This window comes from Gorilla gorilla, chromosome 1 (genome assembly GCF_029281585.2).
Source record: "Gorilla gorilla gorilla isolate KB3781 chromosome 1, NHGRI_mGorGor1-v2.1_pri, whole genome shotgun sequence".
NCBI lineage: Eukaryota > Metazoa > Chordata > Mammalia > Primates > Hominidae > Gorilla > Gorilla gorilla.
In genome coordinates this window covers 91,891,973-91,906,874 of record NC_073224.2, presented here as the reverse complement: position 1 = coordinate 91,906,874, position 14,902 = coordinate 91,891,973, and positions in this window count along the sequence as shown.

Sequence of the window (14,902 nt, the reverse complement as noted above, 5' to 3'; positions counted from 1 at the left end):
ACTGAAAGGTCTACATACTATGGTGGTGGGGCAGAGACCTTATGGACCACCTTCTTCACTCAGGAAATAAGAAGGAAGGAAGAAAGGATCATTTGTGGGTAAACAATAGCTGTATTACAGAGGGACAGAGCACCCCATCTTGTCTGCTTGCAACTGGCAGCCATCCACCAAGCACCAGTTCAGAGAAGCGCCAGGAGTATTTTCCATAATAAATTCTAAGTTCCTAAGTCATGGCTGTTTGCCCAGTGATTCTCCTTTTCTTCTCTTTGTCTGCTGTGATCTGGTCATAAGAAAAATTGTAGTTCCCAAGAGATATTTCAGGGGAAGGAATCTAGGTTACAAATAATACCCAGTTGTAGGCTCTCAGGAGTGTGATAGATGTTACTCCCAACAGATGTGCATCTCTACCATCTGTTATGCCTACCATCCCAAAGGAGCATCTCTTCCAATAGTCTGCACTCATATTGAACCCCTGACCTTTGAGGTTTCGATGTGTTACAGAGTGTGGTGTCCCCAGTGTTCTAGCTGGAACACCAGGCCTCCGCACCTAAGTCTGTGCCCAAGTCTTTAACACCATCTTCCCATCCATAGAGTGGGATGGAACTCCTTGTCTGCCTTTTGACATGTTACTCTAGGGCCATCACATGCATTACATTCTCATTTTCATGCTGTAGCTCTCCTATGAGGCTCTGTCCAGATCCTCTATGAGACGAGTATGTATTGAAAGTTGAGGTAAAAATCACTTATCCCAATCACAATTCTAAATGATAGAAACTAGATCAAAGCATCCCCAGCCTATGGGAATCAAATTATCATTTTTATTAATGGACAAGCTAAGTGCCCATTGGCCTCCAAAGTTTACAGCTATCTGCTAATGTTGAGTTGGTGAGTGTCACCAGAAGCCAAAATGGAGGACTCGTGTTCTCTCTTCAAATCTAAACATTGGAATATACTTACGGGAGCAAGCAGGCTCCGATTACTTCCTTTTTCAATTGCGTGGAAAATTAGGGTCTAACTCACCCACCTAGTGTATTACTTAGAGTGGTACTAAATAGATGTAACAAACAGACCAAAAATGTATACTGCCTCAAATGCAATACAAGCTATTTCTCACTTAAGGTATAGCCTAAGGCAAATGTCCCTGGTCATTGCCTCTCCTTGAAGTAATTTGGGGATCTAGCTGCTTCTACTTTGTGGCTCATCCATCCTCCAAGAATCTGTAGGTTTTCACATCTAGCCCACAGAAGGGAAAGGATGTGAAGAAGTCCCACCCACTTCTTGAAAGCCTTGACCAAGACTTCCATTCATATTCCTAAATGCAAGGGTTAGGGGTAAGCGTGGAGATTAGAAAAGTAGTCCCTGGCTAGGCAGCCACTTCCCGGGAACAACTGCACACAGTAACTTTGTGGACAGCTGACTCTGTCCATCACACCTAGTGATGGGATAAGGAAGAGCAAAAGACAAGCCCATCTATAGCTGTTTCATTGACTGGACACACTTTCAGTAGAGACATTTCCATGTCAGCATTCCACACTTGGCTTGATTACTCTTCACAAAGAAGATCAAGAGAGGGATTTAACAGGGGCCAGAGATGTCCAATCCAATATTGCCCACTTAAAGTAGAAGAAACAGAAGTCTCCACCTCTATAGAAATGTAAGAATGCGAGAGAAACAACCCCTTTTTTCCAACGTTCTCCAAATGTTATTTTCTAGCATGCCTTAGCACCAAGCCTGTGGTCATTGGGAAGGGAGAGCTGCAGTACGTTAGGGCCACCTTGTTGCCATCTTCGGGTCACACTGACATGTTTACTGCTAGCTGGGAGAATCAAGTCTGGCAGCCAGCAGTCATCTTAAAGAGTATGGTAAAGTGTAGGTCTAACCCCTTAAAATCACAAAATCTCATACGCTCACCCCTTCTCCCAAACCATAGATTTGTACATGGCTATCCTTATAGACTAGACTTCCACCAAATCCCCATTTTATTTATTTATTTTTATTTATTTTATTTTTTTTTTTTGAGACAGTGTCTCGTGTGATCTCTGCTCACTGCAACCTCCGCCTCCTGGGTTCAAGCAATTCTCCTGCCTCAGCCTCCCAAGTAGTTTGGATTACAGGCATGCACCACCATGCCCAAATAATTTTTGTAATTATAGTAGAGACGAGGTCTCACCATGTTGGCCAGGCTGGTCTCGAACTCCTGGCCTCAAGTGATCCTCCTGCCTTGGTCTCCCAAAGCACTGGGATTACAGGCATGAGCCACCACACCCAGCCAAATCCCCATTTCAAAAACAGACATGACTGGTCCAAGTGCAGTCGTGTTTGCAACTAATTGATTACAATCAGTTACAGATTCCTTTGTTCCTTCTCCACTCCCACTGCTTACTTTGATAAGCCTTTTAAATTAAAAAAAAGTTTTTAAAAAAACATGCAACAAAATGTCAATTTTACTGACCACCATTTCGTATGCAGAATATAGCCTTCCTTCTGGAAACATCCATTGTGGAGAAAGGCACAAGAACCTAGTCTTATCAAATCATTCAGTGGGTAAGTTCAAGAAGGTTGTTTTAATCTGGATCCTTGAATCAGGAATGATGTTCTGCTTTGGGGAGTTCCCTCTCATTCCTGCATAAAAGCTACTATAGTGTACAAAGAAGTAAGTGGTTTTGCTGACCACCAAGGCCAGTGTGATTCAACCTATGGCTTTCAGCCTTAGGCAGACTTCTGAGGTCACCTTGGGCATGGTAGAGGTGAGGTAAGGAAGGCTGTAAAGGGTTATAGCAGTGGCATTGCCCAGGACCACATTCTTTGGAGAATCGTTGTCCTTGTGTATCCTCCCAGGACCCATGCAAAAGACAATGCAGCTCTTATTTCTGGATGCTTCTAGATAGATCAAAATGGTGCATTCATTAATATCCAGGTTCTCCTGTACCCTCAGCCAAAATTCACTCTCTCCCACAATGCCCAGTCACATGACATAGCTCACCAGAGTTATCCTCCTCTCTCTCTCTCTCTCTCTTTTTTTGAGACGGGGTCTTGCTGTTTCACCAGGCTGGAGTGAGGTGGCACGAACATGGCTCACTGCAGTCTCGACCTCCCTGAGCTCAAATGATCCTCCCACCTCAGCTACTCAAGTAGCTGGGACTTCAGGCATGCACCATACCCGGCTAATGTTTGTATTTTCTGTAGAGATGAAGTCTTGCCATGTTGCTCAAGCTGGTCTCGAACTCCTGGGCTCAAGCAATCTGCCTACATTGGCCTCCCAAAGTGCTAGGATTATAGGCGTGAGCCACCACGCCTAGGTTCCTCTCTTTTAAATTAAAATTCAAAGGAATATTAGTCTACAACTCCACAGTCTCCAATTTCCTCCTGCTGTGTTCATTCCCAGCCAGTACACCCTCACTCCATTGCCAGAAGTAAAGTCGAAGGCCTGCCTTCTATAGCAGCAGCTGGCCTCTTATATTGAAATGAGGAAAATCATTCTGCCCCCTCCAAAGTTCAATTAATCCAAACTTGAATCTTTCTAGTATCCCATTTTTTTCTAGAAAGTCACTTAGTAGGCATTTGAACCATATCCCAGTGTTGGCCTGACCCACAGAATTTAGAAAACACAGCAAAGCTCAGACTCCTACAGCACAATTACGTTTCCAGAACCCAGAGCATGGAACATGACCAGTGGTAACAAATGACCATAGAAGAGATTTGAAAACTTGGTGAGGAAGCAGGAAAGACAGAGAGCACGTGAAAAAGCAAAAATACAATTTTTATTTCAGTCTTTACAATGCCAGTTGAGTACTATCAAATAGAATGTTGAAAAACAACCACCAACAAGAGGTTAATTTTGCACTCTGCTTCCTATATCCTGAGGGAAACAATCCGATCTATGCATTCTGCCTCCTTTCTCTGAGAATGACCTTTGAAATATTCATGTCCTTGTGAAAAATTCAAAAATGTAAAATGGGTCCTCTCCAGTCCACAGGCTCACTTGAGGCTCCCGCCTCCCCCTTGGTATGCATATACATATTTGAGATTTATCTTGATTTCCATTTCCCTTTAAACCCTGCATTCCTAATCCTAGATATGTTTATCCCTGTACCACTGTGACCTCTGCTGCTTCCTTCTCTGGAATTCCTCCAGCCCATGACCTTCTCTGGGCTTTTCCTTTGTCTCAATTGGAGTCAAGCTCAAATCCTGAAGCAGGCCATTGTTGGTGCAGAGGGCAGGGCTTCTTCCCTGGACACCACTCCCCACAAAGCCTCCCTTCCCTCTGCCTTGGAGTTCCAGGCCTTGAATAACTGGTGCTGCTTCAGTATTAGCAGAAACATTCCTTTCTGCCCTCCCCTTGAGATTCGCCCCTGATGTTTCTCTCCTATTGTTCCTCAAATCCTTTTCAGCAGAGCCTGCAAAGTTTAAAATGTTCTAACCTGCTCCTTTCCCTGGTTCCATCCCTTCTCTGTCTTGCATAGGGCTCACTCTCTGCTGTTGGGCACAGACATTTGTTTTCCTAACATACTTCTCTAAATTATATTTTTAATTTTTTTCAATATCTCTGGATCTGTCCAAAGCTTCCACTGTTCAGCTTTAATTCCTTGAGTTGAGTAATGCTTCATAGGCGGAGTCTTCCCAGGAGCACACACCCAGGCTCAGCCATCACACGGCTGTAGTGTGTTTCCGCCCTCCCAGGAGCCCTCCCTTAGAGCCCATTTCCTGCGCTACACCTTCAGAACACATGACAGGTCTGTTTCTCTATACACATAACTGCTATGTTGGAATTCACTAATAATCCTTCAAGTATTTTCCTCTGATCTTCTTGATTTTCCCCTCTCAAATGTGTCCACCTTTTCTGTTCGCACCTAGTGAAGCCTTCTGAATCACCAGTGAGAACATTTCCAATTGCTGCCATAACTGGTCCCCTATCTGCTGCTTTGGGTGCTTTCTGGATCCTTTGGTATTGAGGAACACATTGGTTGCTCACTAGATCCTAAAAGCAAGACCACACATACTTGAATCCCAGCTCTGCTACTGCCAGGTTCTTCCTGATGCCACTTCTGACAACAGATGAGAAGTTTTCTTCCAATTCCCCAAAACCAACTAGGTGTCCTACAATCCAACTCAATTCTGACACCAACTACCCGGACTTAGCTTCAGACTCCTAAGGTTTAAGGGCTCAGTCCCGCAAGCCTGCCCTCACATCAGACACCAGCCACAAGTATCGTGTCACCCATACTTCTGGTGACTGGCTAAAAATTGGGAGGTCTCATGACTCCCTCCTCAAATTCAATAATTTGCTGGAATGGCTCACAGGAGTCAGGAAGCCACTTTGCTTCCATTTAGCAGTTTATTATAAAGGATACAAATAAACAGCCAAACAGAGAGGCACATAGTGGGAGGTCTGGAAGGGTCCTAAGCACAGGAGCCTCTGACCCCATGGAGTTGGGGTGTGCCACCCTCCTGGCATGTGGATGTGTTCACTAACTCAGAAGCTCCCTGAAACCTATTGTTTAGGGATCTCATGTAGATTTCATTAAATACATATGATTGACTAAATCATTGTCCATAGGCGTTGGTGACGCAGGCTATAGCCTCTTACCCAGGAATTGTGGGGTGGGGCTGAAAGTTCTAACCCTTTAATCAAGTCTTGTTCTTTCTGGTGACCAGCTTCATACTTAAGCTGTCTAGTGGCCTGCCAAGAGTCACCTCATTAGAACAAAAGACTCTCCTATCACCCTTATCACTGAGGAAATTCCAACGGTTTCAGTTGTTCTGTACCAGGAACTGGGGACAAAGACCAAATTTCCCATTTTACCATAACTAATTACCAGCCATGTGACCTTTGATATGTTGCTTAATCTTTCTGTGCCTCAGTTTCCTCATCAATAAAATGAAGACAATTCTAGTATCTACTTCATAGAATTACAGGAAGGATTAAATGAGTTAATATATGTAAAGCACTTAGAACAATGCCTGACACACAGTAAATGCTAAACGTGTTAATTATTAGTGTGATTTCTCTAATATATCTCTCTGGGTGCATCTTCAAGCCTGAACTAAGAATAATTAAAATATTGTCCTGTTCCCTAGCTCCATTATAAACTGTTAGCTATGGGTATATTTTCTTTCTTTTATATCAAGCTAGCCTGGCTGCTAAGATCTTACTCTTCCTGAAAAAGTTCTTGTCATCACCCAGCTCAATCAGTGTGCTTGCCATCATTTCTTATTCACTTTTCCACTGCTCCTATTTTGTTTACAAAAATTACAAACTTGAAAAAAAAAGATGCTGATTCCATTTCTCCTAGAAAATCTGAGCGAACCTGATTCCTAGGGACAAAGAGTCCAAGTATGTGCCTTGTAAATGTCTTTTTTAGCCTCAGGTTTGTAAAAATGTCACTAAAATATTTCTGCACCTCAGCTCAAGAGTGGATGAACACCTCCAATAAACAAGGGCCTCATTCCTTTGTGTCAGTTCACTGATAAAATGCTCTGTCACCACCCCCAGAGCCAGCACACACACACACACACACACACACACACACACACACGCTGTGGCTGACTGCAAGTCTGAGTTTCTGAAACCACAACTCTCATAAGAGCCATCTTGCAGTCCTGTGGTAGGGGTCTCAAGCCTCACTAATGTTTCCTTTATGGATCTTGTATTTCAATTAAACAAAGAGGAAGGGAGAATTTAGGGTGACTGTGCAGTGTGGCCCACCTATGCCTAGTACAGACAATCTAAAGGCCCAAATGAATAAATGAATGAAGAATTGCAAAGCAAACACTGGAAGGGATATTCAGGCCTGCTAGACATCCCAGAATCTCATCTTAAGAAAATTTAGAATTCTTCAAACAAATCACAAACTTGGTGCTTAGAAGGGAAGTAGGCAAAGTTGGTCTTGGACAAAACTATGCTGTTACTGAAGTTTGTCTTCATACGTGCCGTGTACTTTCTTTGAATCCTTGTTCTCTCCTAGTGCTTTTTTTCTAGGCTTCAAATGACCAAGGTGCTGGAGATTTTACTTTAGGGAGAAAGGATGTATAAAATACTTGAATGTGTAAAATCTTCTAATGCTAGTCTTTGGCTTATTTGCAAGTCTGCCAGACTGACCTAACCTCAGTTGAAGGGTAGGGGTTTCCAGCTTCTTACCAACCAATACAAGGAGCAATGGCTGAATGGAAATCAAGAAAACATTTTTATTGATGACAGAAGGGATACCCGGTTGTTCCCCAAATGCAGAGCTCTGGTAAACTTTCTTAGAGAATGGAACAATCTCCCATCTCTTACCTCAAATCTAAGAAAAAGGGCCTTCTGTCCAGGCTGGCCTGGATCATTCTCCAGATACATCTATGGGGATAGACCAGTGGCCGCTGGAGAGCCCTGAATTCCTGCATAGCCATATGGACTGGGAGCTCAAGCAGGGCCCTCTGCATTTGGTGTCAGAGAACAAGAGACTGTGACTGCATCAATCATATTAACCATTTATCCTCTGCACCCAAGTTTATTCCAGTCAAATCACTGCATCTTGACCTTTAGTGACATAAAACCAGCCCTTTCACTTGTAGGTCTGCAGTCCTAGCTCTCTGCACATCACTGCTTTATTCAGATTGTCTAGACTCCCTCTTTGGGACTTTCTATGCATTGCCAATACCCCCTCTATGCAAATAGCAAAATCTCTGCTGAAAAGTTTGTGAGTCCTCTTGGCCCCTCTTGCTGGGGGTTGTTACTTAGGAAATCATGAACGTTGACAAGCTATCTGTAAACCAGCCTTGCATTTCTTCAACAAGCAAGCATGTACTGGCCACCTCCTATGTGCCAGGCACTGCTCTGTACCCCAGGCGAATCTTCTGCTAGCACTGCCACTGGAAATGCTGGCTCAATATGATGCAAGATTAAACAAAACACAACCCAAATCTCTGGGTCCTTGGTCAGGAATACAACTGTATTCATCAATGTACAAGCTTGGACAAGAATTTAAAATTGTGATATCCATTAACAAAGCCAGGAAGAAATAGAATTAGACTGGGCTTATGGGAACAGATGTAGATTAAAATTTTAAAAGTTCTTACAATTGGATGACTTGGAGTAGCTAATCCTATCAAGGGATGGAACTATAGGAAGCCCAAGAAAGCTGCTCAAGAAATGTTATGACCCAATTACTTCAAATCATCTAGCTTCAAGGAGAGGTGGAAGGATGCTAGGCAGGAATCCCTCACACCCAGAAGCAGTGGTGATGTTGATTTAAAACCTTCTCAAGTCTGGATTATAGTTACTCCACCTTCCCCCAAGTCATGCAGGTATATAATTCCAAACAATTCAATCAATACTTATTGACAGCTGAATGCTGGGAATACACTAGTGCATGATCACTTAGATGAGTTAGCAATTGCTTTCTTTAAAGAATGTATGTAGATTTAGGTTGCTCTGTGGAGGAAAAGAAATACTATTAAAATGATAGATAATGAACATTCTGAATTCTGAGGGGGCTTTATTAATCTTTTCTCCTTTTTACTAGGTTCCAGTAAAAATTGCTGACTCCAGCCAGACTGGTCTTCTTATAGCACCCCTAGAAATTCCAAGCTTATTTCTTTCTTTTTGCCTTTTTACCTTTGCTCATGATGCAATGATGTCAGCCACCTAGAATGATGGCCCCTAACACACTCAGACCCACTTACGTACTCCTTCTTCAAGCAGGTGTCCATGTCTTCTATGCAGAAGACATTCATAGAACATGCGTAGACATTCTATTTCTCCTTCCTGAAGTTATCCACCTCTCCACTGAGCTCCTCTAGTGTGTCTTTGGTCCTGCCTTGAATTACCTTTCAATGTCTTGGCTCCCCACATAAATTATTAGAATTCAAGGATCAGATCTCCCTCACATACAGAACAAAGCACCTCCTAACACACTTAGTACTTGCTCAGACAAGAGAGGGAGGAAGGAACGAAGGCAAAAAAGAAGAGGGAGAAAGGGAATAAAACAGTGAAGGAGAGCGCAGATGGGGAAAAGACAGGAAAATACAGAGAGAAGGGGTGGGAGGTTTGGGATAGAGGAGTAGCATGGTGTAGGAGGAGGTGGAAAGGGCAAAAGAGGAGAGAAAAATTGAAGGAACAAAAAAGAGGAAAGGGAATACAGAGAAGGGAGGAAAAGATTTTAAAGGAGAAATGTTAAAAGAGAGGAGGGAAAAGAGGGAGAGATTGAAGCCATTCAAGTAAGGCGTATAAGGCATGAGAGATATGTCGCCTCCTTTCTCCCTAAAGGGAGATCTTAGGATCTCGGTAGTTAGAAGTCAAAAAAGGGGCACTAATAGAGAACGAGGCCTCAAAGTGATTACACAGCAGGTATGAAGACAAACTTCCATGGCGTGCCCTTGTCATTTTGTTTAAGAGCAGTTCTGCTTAACTCACTTCTAAATATCAAGTTTGTGATTTATTTAAAGAATCCTAATTCTTCTTGAGATGATGACCTGGATTGTCTAACAAACCTGAATATTCCTGCCAGTGTTTGGCTTGAACATATAGTTATTTTAAACTATCCACTTATTTATTCCTTCACTTAGCAAATATTGAACAAATACCTCCCCGCCACTCCACTGTGTGCCAGGCACTAGACTAGGTAATAAGGAAACAACTTTGACCAAGTTGTCTGTTGTCAGGGATCTTAGGCTCCAGCAGAAGAGGAAACCAACAATAAACACAATAAATAAGTGTACCAAATGGTGTGTTAGAAGTGACAAGTGCTAAGGGAAAGAGGTAAGAAAGGAGGGTAGAAGTTCTGGAGTAAATCAAGGTAGGGTGGTCCAGAGGATTGACTAAAAAGGTGATTTTGAGCAAGCTGTGGAAGGAATAAGGAAATAAACCATTAGGTTATCTGAGAAGAGTATTCCAGGCAGAGAACAGCTCATGCAAAGGTCCTGGGGCAGGAACATACGTGGTAGGTTTGAGGAATTGCAAGGAGCCCAAGGTGGCTGGATCAGAGAAAGTGAGGGGAAGACTGTCAGATGATGCAGTCAGAAATTTAATGGTGAAAGGGAGGGGCAGATTACATAGGGCCTCTTGTAAGGTCTAGTAACAATTTTGGCTATTCTTTTGAGTGAACCTGGAGGCCTTGGAATGTTTGGGATAGAGGAGTAGCATTATATGACTTAAGTTTTAACAGTGTGACTCTGGCAGCAGTGCTGTGAATAGACCACAGGGAAGCAGGTTTGGAAACAGGAAGACCAGTGAGGAGGCAATTGCAATATTTGGGGCAGAAGTTGATAGTGTGAGGACGCAGAGAAAATCCTGGAATAAGGAAAGTTCATTTGCCTTCACTAGACCTTCCTTTGCACACGTGGTTTCTCCTGCCTGGAATGACTGTCTTCATGCTAGAACACCTTCCTGGGTTTCAAGGCTCAGTGCCAATGCCACTCATTCCTGAGTTCCCACCAAGGATTATTGCTTCCACAGCACCCTATTTATCCCTCTCTTGTAGCACTCATCCTATTGCGTTGCAATTACTCATTTACCTTTCTGGCTCTCTTCCGAACCAAGAACACTTTGATTTCAGCTTAGTTCAAACATTGATACTAAGTGGGAATAAAAAGGTGAATAAGATGTTATCCCAATTAGCATCTCATATAGGAGAAGACGGAACAACTGCCCCCACATTTGGTTCATAGTTGTCAGATTAATACGTGAACAGAGATTTACCAGAAGCCAAACCACCATGGGCTGGAGATATGGTGGTTTGGCTTATTTGCAACGCTGTTTAATGTGTCATTGTATAGGGCTTCATCTGCTGCCCCCACAGCTCCCCTTGGCTACTTCCCCAGCACTCGGTCCAGCCAACACCATTGCCAATAGATGCTACAGTGTTGAGAGCTAAGGATCTTGTCAAAGTGAGAGAGGGAGACCCTGTGGAAGATTCCAGGAAGCAGGAAGTGCAAGATGATTAAAGGTAGTTGTGGATGTATTTACTTTTTTCTGTAGTGGTGGTTGTTGATGCGAAGCTGTCTCCCTGGAGTCTCTAGTGACATTTGTTACTTGACTTTCCAGTTCTTAAGCAGAAATTCTGTCCTTTCCATTGAATTGCTCCTCTTTTGCTAATGCTCTGTCTTCCCCAAGTCCCAGGCAGAGCATTTGACATTTGTTATTGGTAGAAGAGCATCATTTGCTGAGTGTGGTAAAAAAAAAAGTTTCCCAAAGGGGGGAAATGAATGATTATCTCAGATCTCCTCACCCTTCTCTTCCTTCAGACACAACAGCAATCCACAGCCATGCTGGGCCCTGGCAGGGAGCTGCCCTAATCGGTTTTACATTGTAGCTTCATGGAGATCTGTTGTAATAATTGTAGATGCATTAGCAGAGGGCAAGGGGTGACAGTTTGTGGATTCACAAGACGTGCTGAGGTGGGGGCTCAGTGATGTTTATTTCTTAAGGTCCCTATCTAGGGAAAGGTATTGTTCCTCTAATCAACACATGTTTCCCGAGAGCCTACTGTGAACCAGGCGTTGTTCTGAGTGCCAGGGATGACAAGCAAAAATAAAAACATCCAGTTCCTACTCTCAGGGGTTATCTAATATCAATCCAATATTCACTCAGGTAAGTGTAAATCTGTAACTCTGATATGTAATATGAAAAAAGATATGTGATCCTATGAGAGCCTATAATAAAGAGAATTGAATTTGTCAACGGGGTCAACAATGTCTTCTTGAGAAGTTGCCTCTCAGGCTATAAACTGACAAATTAGTTAAATACGGACAGAAAGAGAGTCCTAGGCAGAAGGCAGAGTAGGTACAAAGGTTGTGCTGGAGGAGGGAATCTGGCGGATACCAGTACCTGAATACAGATCAGAGAGAGCAAGGAATGGTCCCCAAGGAAGATGAGGAAGACAGGGAGGTCGAGAAGGGAGGACCGCATGAGGTGGCATGTTTTCACTCATTTTTCATGCCCCAGAGCACCTGCACAGAGTAGTTCTCAGTAAGGAGCACAAGCTCTGATAGAATAGTGGTTTCATTCATTCATCTTCCCAGCAATTACTTACTGAGTAGCATCTTTGTGTTTAAAAGCAGGGATAATAAGAGGAATAGTCCCCATGTTCTTCCCTCGTGAGCTCAGTCTGGTAAGCTGTGAAATAGAAAAATGACCCTAAGTGATATTATCAAGTTATGTTTAATTGCCACGGGCAGGGTGACTCAAGTGTGGTGAGTTGTGGAGGGGCCAGGGGAAACTTGGAAGGGGAGGGAAGATGTGGGTCACTGTCGCTGGCAGGAGTAAGTTTAGAATCCATCCTTTCTCCATTATTAACCCCAGGACCTGTTAGTTTCCCATACCTCCCTCCTCTCCCAGGCCCTAGCCGTTCAGCTTCCAGTGCCATTCAGTGTAAATCTTTCTTGGAGAGTTGTTTCTCCTTGTGGTCATACAGTAACAGGCTACTAAACTTGCCTGTGGGGTGAATTACGAGCTGGTCCCTGGAGCCCCAGCCTCTGTTGCCCATGGAATGAATTGTGGCGCTCCAGGCTGCTGGGCTTTTTATTTGTTTATTTGTTTGCTTTAGCATATTTTAATCTGATCATTAAGTTGCAATCTGCCACCCATCCCCAACCCCAACTGTCTTCAGATGGAACAGATTTTTCATAGGTAATGATACCTATAAACTTCAGGGATGGCAGCCACCAGAGCAAACTGGGGGAGGGAAGGGTGAGGGGTTGTAAAAACATCTTCCACCTGGCTGGACCTTGGCTGTCCTGCTATTGCCCTGGGTCAGCCTGGCCTATCCCAGGGCAGCTAGAATGGCCAAGTTCCCCTTGGCAGTACCAGTGACCTTTTCCTGCCTAAGAAACGTATGCTCAGAAGGCAGAAGTGAGCCTCTGCACCTTGTCCCTGCATGCAAAAGATCATCCCTGCTCCACATTGTGCCAGGCAGTAAAGGTGTCACACAACCTGCCTTTATGGTGTTGCATGGGGAGAGATCTGCATTGATAAATCAAAGGCAAAGAGGATGCCAGATGGTGCCATGGAACTCGTGTTCCCGAGGTCATCCGTCTGATCTAGCGCTGCCCTGCACTGGGGGGATTGCCATCTGATGGCAGGTCACGACCCCACAGACAGTGACAGTCATCATGGTTATAATATTGGCACCACCAATTTGTCTAGCATTTTATAAGGTGTACTGACACATTCCTCTGGAGCTTCAGAACAATCCTGTGATTGCAAAAGGGCAGGTATCATGATTCCCATTCTGCAGGTGATGAAACTGAGATGAGAGGACTAAGGAGTAAATTTCTCAAGGAAGTACCTGGCTCATAGCCAGTTCTCATTAAATGTGTGTTGAATGAATGGATCCGTTTATGCTGCCCTAAAGCATTCTCAAAGGAACATCTCAAGGTTTGCTTCTAGAATCACATTCAGAGAAAAGTTAGGATTGAGATCCTGAGAGCCTGCAGCTTCCACCTGAACCAGCTGGATAAGAAATCACTACCAATTTCTTTTTAATTAATTTGTCTGCATGCCAGAGTGATTGACACTGGAAAAGGTGTTTTGAAGGTATGGGTGCATAGTAGGCAGGAAAAGTTATGTCTTCATGTTATCATGCTTACCATGGACCAGGCACAGTTCTAAGATTTTTGCACATACTCAGTTCTCTCAACAGCTCTAAGTAGGTGCTATTATTATATTCATTACAAACGAAGAAACTGAAGCACAGTGAGGCTGATCCACTTTCCAAAAGGTACAAAGATACAAAGCAGAGGAGCTGAGAATCTGGCTTCAAAGTTGTTGCTGTTGACTGCCTTGCCATACCACCTCATACTTAATTTTTTTCCAGAATATGCACATTCCTGCTCTACATATCTATTGTCCTAAACATCACACTGCCAGCATCCAGGTACAGGTGAAATGACAGAAAGAATTCTTGCCTCAGTGTGGAAATGGAGGCTCAGGAAATGATGGGGAAAGGGGTAATAGCAGACATCTTTGCTGCATTAAAGTAACATTTCTCAGACATTTCAAAGAAATAAACTGTCAATGCCATGACAAGTCCCTGCACTTTCTGTAGCCTCAGGAGATGGACTCAAGGCACACAGTTACCTCAATTCTTTCAGGAGAAAGGGGCATGCAATCTGGAGCTAAATCTCAGTACTCTAAGCTTCCAGTTCATACACCAGCCACCAGATCATGGCGCTTAAAAACTTGTACTATTGTTTTAAATCTATATTTTAAAACCAGTAAAGCCAAAAATATATTCTTATTCATTATTCTGTAATTTATATGGCATCAATGATCAAATTGCCTCTCAGTGAAGGAGTAGCATTTACATAAACTTGGGTGAAGCAGATGACACAGTAATCTACTCACACACTGGATATCTTCATGCTTGTAGCTCTTCATCTGCCAGTGGGCAACCTGCAAAAGAGGCTGTGGTCCCAGCTCAGCCTATTGCCTAGGATTTCTCCATGTTACCCAGCCATGGAGTCACAGGAAGCACAGGAAATGTCACCAGATACCAGAATACTTGGTGACAACATAGGACAGCAACAGACAACCTGTGACCCAAAGCCACTGTGCCAAGAAGCCATCCTTGAATGACATTCTCTATTGATAATCTTACCTGGTTTATGAGCTGTTCACAGAGATATCATGCTGATCCTGACTTTACAATTATAGAGACCTTCCTATTCTAACCAGAAGTATAGGCACTATCCCTTATCTGGCACCAGTCAGAGTAACTGTAACCATGACTTAGATGCTAATTCACAATTGGTGGCTGATGGATGAGTTGTCGATTATTTTATTATTTGTGTACTTCAATGTTCCCAAATTAAGCCAGATAACTATACTTTGAAGAATCATCCCATGGCTAAACCTTTAAGAAATAAATCTAATTTTAAAATAAATTATATGGCATCTGAGGTTCAGAAGGGACCTTGAAAGTCC